The sequence below is a fragment of the Larus michahellis genome, chromosome 1 (genome assembly GCF_964199755.1).
Source record: "Larus michahellis chromosome 1, bLarMic1.1, whole genome shotgun sequence".
Lineage (NCBI taxonomy): Eukaryota > Metazoa > Chordata > Aves > Charadriiformes > Laridae > Larus > Larus michahellis.
Genome location: NC_133896.1, coordinates 151,790,432 through 151,803,606, shown reverse-complemented (window position 1 = coordinate 151,803,606; position 13,175 = coordinate 151,790,432).

Below are 13,175 nucleotides of genomic sequence, written 5' to 3'. Positions count from 1 at the left end.
AAGAACTAGAAGCCAGCAGCGTAACATGGCTGTGAGGAAGCTACCACCTGATTCTGCGTGCATCCAGCTAAGTATTTCCAGTAATGGCCAATAAATATGAATATGGTGACTAAGGCTGTGGAGAGGCCTCCCCTTGACTCCATTTCCAGTTCTCATCAGCTGTGACTGGGGGGATCTAGCAGAGTTGCAGAGAGGGGCTGCTGGCGTTTCAGTGAACCAAAAAGCCCACCTCCCAAGCAGGGAGCCTAAGAAAGGAGAGGGGATATAATTGCTGGGGGAAATAAAGGGCTGGGAGAAACTCACATCCAGAGAAGGAGGGGAGCTAGAAGGCAACGCAATCACAAAGACGAACCAGTCTGAGTTGGCCAGGAGCCAGCTGAGGCTGGAAACTGGGAGGAGGTTTCCTACTTTTGGGCTCTGTGTCATCATTTTGTTGTATACAAAGGCAGCAAAATAATACTAGGTTGCTATGCCACTCTCTGTTAAAGCAGCAGAGGCCTTGACTTCATGTCCCAGCTGCTCTTTCAGGTCCCATCTCTTCGCTCAGACCAGTGAGCCGCAGCTGCGAGCACGGTGGAGCAGGGCTGGTGTGTGAGCACTGGTGGTCTGACTGGGAGGAGAAGAATCAGCAGAGGCAGGTGAGGCCAATCTCACACAGCCACATACATCCAGCCCAGTCTCGTATGCCAAGAGATGGGCTATAGTTGGGGAGCTGTTGCCATCTCCTGCCTCCTTATCTTCTTTAGACCAGGTTAATCATACTTGGAGATGATGGAAGAAGTGTCAAATTTTGTAAGGAGCCCAGAGTGCAGAGTTAAGTCCCTGACTTTGTTTCTTTAGTGGAAAGCTTATGGTTCTTCATCCTGTCTACCACAAATGGAAATGACTTGGTAGGAAACAAGAGGGAAGGTAAAGGGTATCATGGAGTAACTTCTTCATTTAAAGTTTTTGGAATCCCCAGCCCCTCTCCCTTCCTAATGCAAGGGAGAGATTGGGCAGCATGCTGAAACTAGACTTCTGTTCCAAATCCAGATATCTCATCCATAATTGGCCAGAGTGACTCGACTGTCAGTGTGACACAGTGCACAGAGATGTCCGTGTGGTGTCATTGCTCAGGAGGACCTCTACAAGGCATCGCCACTGCAGGCTCTGCCGATCTCACTCAGCAGGTATCGCCTCCTGAAAATGAATCACGAAGCTTCAATCTGCCTCTTCTTCCCTGTCCCTGAAGGGAAGAATAACGAGTGCTTTCTGCAGAGGGGAACTGCCATCATCAGACATGAAGAAGCCATCGCTGGGGGGGGAACAACATACCACATAAGCTTTATTGATGACTGAGGGCTGTAAACAAAACTTTTCTTATGAGGCTGGGAGTACTGAAGATAGTTGTAACACGTTTAGAGAAGGCGAAAAGTTCCTGTAGGAGATAAAGCAGGAATAAAATATTAATGGCTTTATTATCAGCAGATACATTTAAAAGACAATTGGAACCTCTGGGTTCCATCATGCAGAGTGAACTTAGCACGTAGGCTGCCAGTGCTTATAGCTAACATAGGGTATATCGAATACTGTCAGGAGCTTAATTTGATGCATTATTTTAATTTCGCCCTGACACACAAACAGAGGTGTACGTGTTTGCAATCGGTGCAGCAACCCAGTGCTCCTGTCTGTGAGCGATACTTTCATCAGCCACCTGAAACTTTAACGTGTAGTTGAGGGCTTTCTTTGTAATATATTATTCTGAAACATATTGAGTCTGCTAGGCACTGTACTTGAGCTAAGAGCACAGAAAGATTTAGTGTAGTCCTTGCTTTACCTGAGAGGGCAGGCATGGGTGAGAGTCACGGAACCTGGAGTTTCGTGGGGTTACTTGAGTTTTGCTTTGTTTAACACCTGTGGTTTTTTGAGGTGAGTTTTGCAAGTGTGACTGCGTCCTAGAGCACTTCGTCTTCAACTTAGAGGAGCTTACAAGAGGTTTAGGGCATTTGGCTGAGGTAGTTTCTTTTACAGGATGTAGAGCTGATAGTGCCAGCTGCAATTAGGTTTCCTAGATGCTTTCTTTCTAAACCTCTGGCTCTGATTACTTATAATTTTGCTGACTGTTTCTAAGAGCTAAAATGGTTATGCCGTTTCTGGGAGTACCCGTTAGGAAAATTACTTAGGTTGTCTTGTGCCCTCGATGGGGAAAAAAATCCGGGAGTGCTGCACTGATCTCTTGCAAGGGATGAAGGATTGAAAACTCAGTGAGAAAGTCAAGTCACTCTGTTGTTTGAAACATGCCTATTGCTGTTTGTGTGATAAAACCACTGGGGAAATGACAAATCTTTGAAGAATTCAGGCCATGCGAACTGGGAAAAGCCTTGGTGGCTAAATTCTTCATAGAGGGTGTGACTTGTCCCAGCCTGCAAATGGTGATGAGGGCATGTCCGTCAATCACTGCTCCTCAGGGCAGCAGCCTGCTGCAGCCTCAGGTGCTAGACCCCAGTGGTGAGCCACTGGGGACTAGACTGGTAAGGATAATTTGGAAGAATCTGGCATATAGGCATGGATAAGGAGACAACACTTCAGGGAAGCTTGGGAGGGAAGAGTAATAGGACTGAAATCCAACAGGGTGGGAGACAGAGAAGTAGTAAGGGAGTGTTGGAGAAGACTTGCACTAAGAACCTGTGAAGGATGCTGGGACTGATGGGACTTGCTTTGCTTTTTACCCTTTTTTTTTTTTTTTTTGGCCTATGTCTAGCAATTTACATTCAGGAAGCGCTGAATTTGCAACAGCTGGCGCAAAAGGCTGGGAAACAGCAAAATTAGGGGCTTCCCCCTGCCCTTCTCGCCAGTGCTTCTTAGCATAGGAGTTACCCTTGTTACATTGTCACATGCTATTTTTTCACAGAATTAATGCCTCATTCTGGGCTCCTGACTTAAGCAGGATCTTGAAGAAGAGTAAGATGCCTGTGGTTCTGCTTCAGAAGGTTATCTCATTCAGAAGGTAGAAGACGTGTACTGGGAGAGAGGAGAACTGCATGAAGAAAAAAGATAATCTTTCAATCCGCCAGCAGTTGCCACAAAAGTTTTGCATGATGGTAATTACGTCATCTAACCCTGACTTATCACAAGTGATGTCACTTGTTACAGGTTCCTCGTTCTCTAACCGCAAGCCTTGGGATATGACTTGCCCGAGCCCTGTTTCTTCACAGCTGCAACTGAAGTCAGTCAAGGCTGTGTCTGAATATAATATTAAATCAGGTTTTAGGTGCCTCAGCTGACACTCCAAAATAGGTGGGTGTTTTTTCCTTAGGCTTTCTGTACACCCAGTCTCCACTTATAAAGCCGGGTTAATATATGTTCCCGTACCTCACAGGCATTTTGGGAAAATAATTACTAACTGGAAAACTCTACAGGAACAGAAAAGATGGGGGGGGGTGTTCTCAGTCCTGCTCTGGGAAGTGTCATATAAACATGACTTGAAGGACAAAACAAAGCATGGAAAAGCTGCCCAGCCACGGAGGAGGAGAGCCAGGCATAATGGATAGGTGTGAGGGGACAAGTTAGAGAGCTGGGACTAACAGGCACATTTCTCTAGAGGCCAGGGTGACTGGTATTAATGCTGGCTGTGAGGGTATGAAATCACAAACTATCCAAGTGCATGTCTTGATTCAAGTTATAGCGTGGGTCAGGAGCATGCCTGTGAAACAAAGCTCAGGGCTGGACACTCCTTTCATTCTCTAGTTCAAATGTCTTGCTCTTGGGGCACAAGAACTGGGCTCCTCAGCTGAACATGAGCACCTGGTGTGTCCTCCTGAAGGGAAACCTCTCGAGAGTGGATGTAGCTTCCTCAGTGCCCTTGGCTCTGCAGATCGGCTCCTGTTGGGCCTCATCACCTGCCAGTATGAATAAAGCCCTAGGATCTCTCTTTGTAAGCTCATATCTGTTTAGACCACTCTAATTTTAATGCTACTGGACTTCTGACCGTGACTTTGCAGCCTTGACACTCAAGCTTGGTTTTGGGGAGAAGGGGGTTGGTATGGATGAGGTTGTACACAAATGGGCTCGGTGGGTTTCTCTAGGGACAGTCACACTAGTTCACTCTGACGGTGAGTATGTGAAGAGTATGTGCCAAAGCCACAGTACAGAAATCCATTCATCTCAATCTTAATTCCAGGAATTCCAATCTTAATTCTTAATGTGTGTGATTCTTGTTCTGTTATGGTACAGGTATTAATGCACTGCACAAGCTTTCCTCACAAATGCTTGGGGCTGGAGGGTGATGTGAGTATGAGACTGCTGCCAATCATCAGTAGAAAATGATTTTACTTCCCACCTTTACCTTTCTCTTCTTTTTCTCTTTAAAACAGAAGTTATATGGAGGAGCCCATGGAACATGCCTGTTCTAGTTCCAAGAAGTGACCTATGCAGAAGGTGAAATGCTGGCCAAAAGCCATTCAGTGCCAGGGGGCTAGAAAGGGACGCTTAGGCGATCCTATCTGCTGCTAGCCTTTTTTCTCCACCTGATTAACATTACTCTCTCTGACCCTCTTGGCATGCAAGCAAGGTCCCTTGTAGAATTCTTCGCGCTCAAAATCCCCTCTTTGAGACAGAGATGAAGCAACAGTTGCTTGGCTGTGCTCTTGACCTCCTTACCTTGTTTTCCACCAGCACCTTCGTACCCGGGCAATGTGATCTCCTGCTCACACGGTGTTTTCCAAGTAACTTACACTGGGCGTGACGCGCTGAGCAAAACGCAAACAGCAATTTCACTTGTCATGAAGTTCCTCTGGCTTGACAGCTCATGCTGTTGACTCACTGGCAGGTTTTTAACCTAGAGCGCCGCTGCTCTGGACCCAGTTTTACTGGCGGGCCAGTACCTCTGGTGCGCCTCTGTGCGTGCTGTGCCTTTCAGGGATACACGGCAAGTGTTCGACGGCTGCCACGCATTGCCTTGATCGAAGCTTGACACCCACATAGCAACTGGGGTGTTCAGTGTGTGGTAGGAACACAAACCACTCTGTTAATTATCCTTTTACAGCTGCAGAAGCCTTAAGGTATTTGTGTGAAGGTAATGAAATGTGCATGGAGAAAATCCTTGTAAATGGGTAAGGGTTAGCTTCCATCATTATTCCTTATTTGGCCTGTCATGGGGGTTTTTTTGGTCGTTTTATGGGTTGGGAGGGGGGCCAGGGTCAGACTCTGGAAACAAAGAGAGTATTTTTTTTTGTTAATTAAGAAAAATTATGTTTGAATTCTAAATTAAATCAGAATACCCTTAAGCTGCCCTGCTGTGAATGCTTTTACGCAGATCTTCTGGCAGCAAGTCAAGCATTGTCACCACTCCTGTGCCTAGTATTTGTTATTTAGGCACGTACTTAGGGATTTCTGGTGAAGACAGGGCAATATTAATGCCACTGTGCAAGCCCTGAGTGAAACTTCACCCAAACATGGGCAAACAACTCCAAGAGAGACTTTCCAACCAGAATGAGCGCAGAGAGGCTAGGAAAAAGTTGCATTAGGGATCTGTGTCCTAGACTGGTTCATAGGTTGTACAGAGACTCCGTAATCATCGCTTCTGACTTTCTACATCACGCAACCATTAAACAGTACTCCTGAATTGACTCTATTTTGACCATGGGTGCACATTTAGGAAAGGGGAGGGGGAAGGAATCTGACCTGAATTTACAAATGTCCATTAATGTTATCACAGGCCTTAGTAAAATGTCTTACTTTTAATTACAGGTAATTCACAGGTAATTACCTTCCATTATCATCACAGTTAAATATTTATTATTTATTTCTACTGTAAACTTTCTTCAAGTTCAAGCTTGGGAGTTCTGAGTTGGCTACAGCCAGGAGATTAAATGTGACGTCTGTTCTGGCATAGATGCCGGTGGAAGATCCTGCACCTTACAATAACAGTCATTAGAGGTGGGAAGAACTGGGACTGACTTCTAGCAGTGAGGTTTCTGCCTTTCCTAATATTCTCACATACGTCACCACTCCTGTAACTCTCCGTGGAATAAGGCTCTGTTCCTGGCATGCACCAGAAAAGCACTGCCAGCTTTTCAACTTCTTTGACCTTGTATGTCAGTCCCACAATACGTGGGCTCAAGAGAAATGGACAGGGATAAAGGTAAAAAAAAAAAAAATTGCATTGCTTTGTTTCTCAATCCCTGTTTCCAGAAATTTGCTTTAAGAATCAAATCAGGCTGACCAAGGCCAGAATAAAAGAGAAAGGCATTAGGAGCTCTTTTATTTCCTTGTAGTGTAAATCTAAACCCCTGGCACGGTGTCCAGAAGGCATTTAATTTTGCAGCTGTGTAGCAGCAGTCTGTATCTTTCTGTAAATCACCTGCATCTATTCGCTTAACGGCACTGTTGTTTGTTCTCTTTGACCTGACAAACCAGAGACGCAAGGATTAGGTTTCCAGACACAGGGAGTCTTTTTCTTAGCGACCAGTTTGAATTTCAGTCGGAAGTGAGCCAGTTGACTGCCTGGTGAGATATGGCACACCTTGGAAGTAATTAGTCTTGAATGTAGTTGTAAGTGATCGGTGGCACCCGCCTGCATTGCTCTGCCTGGTTAGCTGGCGTTGACTCCACGGTACGTGAAATCTGCTGACTCTATTGAAGGGCTGGGCTTGCTGCCCCACCTAGAAAAATAAGGAGGTTGAAAGACACCATCTAAATAATGTTTATAGAGGATCTGAGCCAAGCAGTCTGGGAGAAGAGGCTGCTAGAAGAGATGAGAGTCATGCGGAGTCTGCTGATTACTAGTTTAATAAAACCAGAAAATAGATGTGTGTATGCATGCAGGGAGAGTAAAGCTAGACTATGCATGGTGCACAGGCTGTGTGTCATTACTTGAGCGTAGGCTGGAAGTTGGCTTATTCTTGTGGTGACATGTAAACTAATGGCCAGCTTCAGCGGTCAGCTGTGGCTGTTCCATATCGGGACTTTATAGGGACAACCATTTAAAATACATCTCCCTGTAGCTCTTAAAAGTAAGTACCGTGTGTTTCTGTGACTGAGAAACTACAACATTTTTGCTCATGTGGTTGCATGAGTAGAAGAATGAGCTATGTACGCACATGTGAAAGCTGGATCTGGCTCTGCGCAGCCCTGCTAGCTGTTCTGAGTAAATTTTGCTGGAAACCTTAATGGCTTTAAGCGATCTCATTCTAAATATCCTGACGGATGAGGTTCTTAACGTGTTTTTACTCATTCTAATCACTGCTGCCTTCATTAAAAAATACTTTGAATCAAAATGGCAACAAACTCCTTACGCCTGTTTTTGTACTCTTTCAATTTCTGAAAGGTTTGCTTGTGTACTAGCTAACGCACTGCAATTGGAATTAATCACAGAAGTGTTCTTCTCGTGTCTTTAGTTTTAGTCATCAGTTTTAAATCATCAGTTTTAATTGGGGAGATGGTGATTATTACACTGGCATTCACTTTCCAGTGCTCCTCTTTAGGTCCCGAACAGAGTGATTCACAAAATATCCATCCACTTGTTTACGACAGAGCTGATATGCCTACGTTTTGCTGGTGCAGTTCTTTTAATCCACAGAGTTGCTTTCCAGTATTTCATTAAGGGGGTTGATTTAATCCTTTGAAATTTTACTACTGCCTTCCTTAAAATCTGGATCAATCGTAAAACTGATCAGTTCTTGGCTGGACAAGACCCAATGAATCTGGACGGAGATGTTGAATAAAGCAGCGTAAAGGATTATCTCTGTTGCATCTCAGCCAACCTACACACACGTAACCTTATCTTTGGCTGCCAACTCCCTAAAATGATTTTGCTTTTCTTCAGTAATTAATGCATGAATCCAGTGGAGGTAGGTTAAAAAAAAATTAAATCTAACAAAGCAAGCATTTTACCTTTTCTTCCTCTTCTTCCATTCTTCCATCTTTCTGGTCCTGTAGCTGAATTCAGTATTTGTTGCTCAAAATCCTCTTCACTCAGAATCTCTCTCATTTCTTGAAAGCAAAAAGACATTTGAGAAAACATCCCAGTCCTCTGAAGGAGCCTGTTGTGGTTCATCCCTCCACGGCACTGCTGCCGTGGAAGCTTAAAACTGCTTGCCATCTTCAGCCTCTCCTCCCCCAGCGACTGCAGCCGCTCACCTCCTGCCTTCTCTTACCCTGTACCTCGTTCTTCCCCTCAGCTTCTTTCCAGCCTACGTGGAAAATGTCGCTCCTGGCAGGTGTCACACAACAGAGCGCTGCCCTTCCTGCCTCCCTGCTCCTTCAACTCCAAATGCTGTCAATGTGCTACCCAGAGCCACTGACTTTTATTTTCTTCTAATTCTACTTTAGGTCCCTTCCAATCTGCTTTTGTCCCCTTCGCCACATGTTTTGCTATTACATCCTGTCATCCCTGGAAGTTTCATCACCGTTGCCTCCTGATGCCACTTTCTTTCAGGTCCTAGTCCCTTGTGTCCTGGGGCAGAAGGATGCTGTCCCTCAGACCTGTTCTTGGCTTTCCTCTCCAGTGCCCCTCTGGGGGATGTCAGCCCCAAACATAGCTTCAGCTGTTACCTTCTTTCTCCCCGCAGCTAAAATAAGTCACGATGCATCCTCCTAACATCCCTTGGTGGGTACCTAGCAATGTCCAAAAGGCTACATCTCTTCACACTTGATCACAGCCATCCGTATCACTGTACTACTTATTACTCAGACCTGTAATCTTTGTTTCCTATGGTCTGGCCCTAATGTTCAGGCTTTGTCTAAATATTTCTATTCCTGCCTGCACTGTGTTTTCCAGATCTCATGTCTGTTCACGCTCCTGTATCATTTTCCCAGTGTCAGCCATGCTGTTCCCATATGACTGAAACAGCTGCTCTCTGGCTCTGGTCTCTTTTCTGACGGTGACTATTCACTAATCAGTTGTTCAAGCCTTCTGCCTTTCCTGTTCATTACTTTCTTATTCCTCTTTCAGGTCCTCTTACTGCCTCACCTCTTCTCTGTAAGCAGAAACCTCCCTCAGTCTCCTCCATAGCTTTGTTCAGGCCTGCTTGCCTGGCTTTTTGGCTTCTGAGGTCATGGACACTCCCTTGGTGAAGGCCATTTCTCCTGTGGCAAGGTGGCCATGGTGCTGCCGCCCTCCCCAGTCCCCAGTGATGGAGGCAAGTGGTCCTGCCTCGGTCCTGATGGCTGAGCATGGGGAGATGTGTGCAACCACACCTCCTGGCTGTGTGACACCATCATCCCTGCTGACCCCCTGCCACCTAACCTCACTCTTCATCTTGGCTTGGCATCCTCCACCTCCTCCCACTCCAGGAGAGTCCTGGCACATTGATTTTAATTCCTGGGGCAGCAAACATCCAGTTTGCCTTCTCGGATGAGATGTTTGGAGCCAGCTCCCTCTCCAAGTCCCCCAGTGACCATCCAGTGATCTTTCCTGAGCACATATTTCCATGGCGTGGCCTGCTGAGCAGAAAAACTGGAGGCTCTGACTCAGAAATAGAGATGTCCTGATTTGGACAGGCTGATGAAATTCATCCTCTCGGTCATACCCCACAGAGCAGGATGGTTGACCTTTTCGCTGAAGCAGCCTGCTCTGCTACGGCGACCCAAAATCAGTGTTTAATCAAAATAGGAAAAACTATACACTCTTCCAATACTTGCCTCTGCCAAAAAAAAAAAAAAAAAAAAAAGAAAAATGGAAAAAGACAGACACTCATTGTTTAGGAGGTGGAAACTTGACTTGTCCTGTCTACTCTGGACTGGCAAAGAACAGCAGATTTATTATTATTTTGCGATGTTCTCCAAATTTTATCTTCCAACCTGCCTATGCGTTTTGTAGGCTGCAAGACATTTAGGGTCAGGGAATGTCACTGGGAAGTTTCTAATGCTTGAGCCAATGATAGCAATGCGGTTCAAGGTGATGGGTGCTCTGTGAGAGGCCCACACTGAACACCTTATCAGGAATCACTTTCTAATTGGAATTGGGTTGCTGCAGCATGGACTCCCAGAGTCTTCCTTGAGTGGGATCATGAAGGCAGCAATCAGTAGTTTCCAGGGGGAAGAAGGCATTGCACTGCTCTCCACCTGTAGGAACGTGATGTCTTTTCTGCATTAACACTGTCAGCTCTTCATAACGTTTTTCCTATCTGACCCACATTTAATTTTGTAAGCATAGTCTGGGAGTTTCATGAAAATGTGTCATAGGCTGACTCACAGTAAAGAAGTGATCAAAACAGGACAAGAAAGTTTCTTGCAGGCAAAACATTGTCTCATGTGTGTGTCTAGTTGACACTATCCATTTTTCTCATGCTGGATTGCAACCAACCGAGAATTTTAAAGTGGGGAAAGAAATTCATGCTTGAGGTCCAACTTTGCCTTCGGTGAATCCCAGGCAGCATTCCCGAAATGAAAGCCCCCATGCTGCTATTAGTGAGGGTGGTACCTAGGCCTCAGCACACAAACTGTGGGAAGCCGTGACCCAGCACAGATAGGATGCTCAAGCACAACACCAGGATGTCATTCTCCAGGCTCCTAGAAAATCTGTTCCAGAGCACAGTCTTGGAGAAGACTTGCTGGTGTGCAGTGTCACACCGACATTGTAGAACTATAGGGGAATCCCTTCTGAAACAGGGCAAAGTGCTACGTTTCGATGGGTCCTTTTTCCACTAATAGTAGTAGTTGGAAAACAAGATGTCTCTCAGTGAAAAAATGCCATATGAAAACAGAGTTGTAAGATTATATGTATGCAAAAGTCAAGCATGATAAGAGTGAGATAAAGCATCTGAGACGATAATGATCATACAATCATGGAATGGTTTGGGTTAGAAGGGACCTTAAAGATCATCCAGTTCCACCCCTCTGTTATGGGCAGGGACACCTCCCACTAGACCAGGCTGCTCAAAGCCCCATCCAGCCTGGCCTTGAACACTCCCAGGGATGGGGCATCCACAACTTCCCTGGGCAACCTGTTCCAGTGTCTCACCACCCTCACAGGAAAGAATTTCTTCCTAGGATCTAGTCGACATCTCCCCTCTTTCAGTTTAAAACCATTACCCCTCATCCTATCGCTATGCTCCCTCATAAAGAATCCCTCCCCACCTCTCCTATAGGCTCAGTTTAGGTGCTGAAAGGCTGCTATAAGGTCTCCCCAGAGCCCGAGAGAGAGCGTACCTTGAGAAATGTTGATCCCCATCTGTATTTCCAAGACAGCCCATCTCCCTGAAGAATCTTTGTGCAGCGCTGCAGAAACAGGAAAGGCCCCTGGATGCCAACAGATGTCTCCTGTACCCATGGAGATGCCACCTGCTGTGCCCACCATCCAGCTGGACAATGACCCACGTGGGTGGCTGGCACCAGAAGGGATTTGGGATGCCACCAACTGCAGTGTGCTATCCTGCTTTTTAAAATGAGTTCAACACCAGATACTAGAAGGGGTGGTGTGTGTCATCTCACCGAACTTCAGGATGCCCTGGCATTATGTGATCCTGAGCGACAGCGCTTTCCACCCATGCGGGGCAAATGCTGGGGCTGTTGGCTTTTATCACCTGGTTGGGATCCAGGTGCTGCTGCCCTTAAGCATGTGCAGCAGTCGGAGGAGTGCGAGCGGGGCTTTGCTAAGCCACAGTTCAAACAGGGATTGCAGCACGGGTGTAACGTTGCCCATTTTCACCAAGGATTTTCTGGCGGAACTCCCGCCTGCTCAGTGGGCAAACTGACCCCGGGTACTCAGAGGTGGATGGAGATCAGCGCCCAACAAGAGGACACCCTGCTCCAACCCTGTGCCTGCCAAAAGCCCTGACGGCGCCCGCAACAGAGAGAAACAGAGGTCTTGCTGTTTCTTCAGGCATGCGAACCAGCACAATGGAAAATATTTGTGATGTTCTGAAAATCCAAGCTGTTGCTTACCGAACACAACTGAAAAATTCCCCGACTCTGTGCTAGGAAATAGCAAAGCAACTGATGTGGAAAGAGACCTCCTCCAGACGAGCCTAACCGTGTCCACAGTGGCGTGTGCTGGGGCGGCAGCCGCTCCCCAGCTCACCGGGTGCCGCTGGTGTCACCCTCCCTGTAACCCTCCGATTAGGAAAGAGGTGCTGTCATGAAAATTCGCAACTGGCCCGTGCTGACCGAGGAGAGAGGCTCGGATGCAACACAGAGAATTACAGGAGAAAATATTTACTCATGCGTGTTAAGTGTCCCAGCCAAACTGGGGCACCCCGAATGTGGTTTCATGCAGGGTTCTTCTACCCTTCAAACCTTCAGGTACAACACAATTTGACTAATCACTAACACCCACACTACCGATTACTAATCATAGCAAAACTTTGCAAATCAGGTATGTTTTTGCCGCGTTCTTGCTGCTTGTCTATTCATGCAGATGTCCCTGGAGTCCGTCTTGCTGGCGTTACTTATCTAGAAGGCCAGACGATGCCAGGAAGGTTTCAAAGACGTGTAGGATGCTGGCGGTATCTTGGTTGTCCCGGGGTATCCCTTATCCTTCATGGTCAGCTCTAGGTTTCTAAGAAGTCCTTATTTCTAGGGCTGGGCCATCCTTTAGTTTGGTTTACTTAAGAGTGAACAATAACAAAATCTCCAGTAAAATGCTGCTACCTCATTACATTACGGTGTATAATGTGTTAATATTATATATATATATAATGTTATATATATATATTAACAAAGTTAATACACTTTCATATTCTAAAGACTGATTGATATAATAGTTAGGGAAGGGGATTTTCTTAACAGTGCTTATCTCGGAGCGTGGAGCCGCTTCCTCTGCATGGCACGTATCAGAAGGGAATCCAGTTGTACAATGTTAATTGTCTGCTTTTGCATCATAGAATGTGTTAATGATTTGTTGGACAGTTATTAAGCTGTTTAATCTTCCAGTCAGCCCATGCAGGATGTAGTTAAGAATAATATCTTTTGTACACGATACACATATGTCACGTTGAAAGGACAAGATCTGTCTCCCCGGCTGGGATGTTGCAAGGAAGCATGAGAACCTCCAGAAACAGTCTTAGTTCCTGCAATTCACAGCAGCTGGATTAACATATTAAACATCTTCTAGGGAAAAAAATAATCATCGTTATGTTTACGTCAATAGATTTTATTCAGCACCTTTTTCATCACTGGCACTACCCTTCAACTTTCTTGTACAAATGATACTTCTGAAAAAAATGTTTTCTTTAAAAAAAAAAAAATTAAAAAAT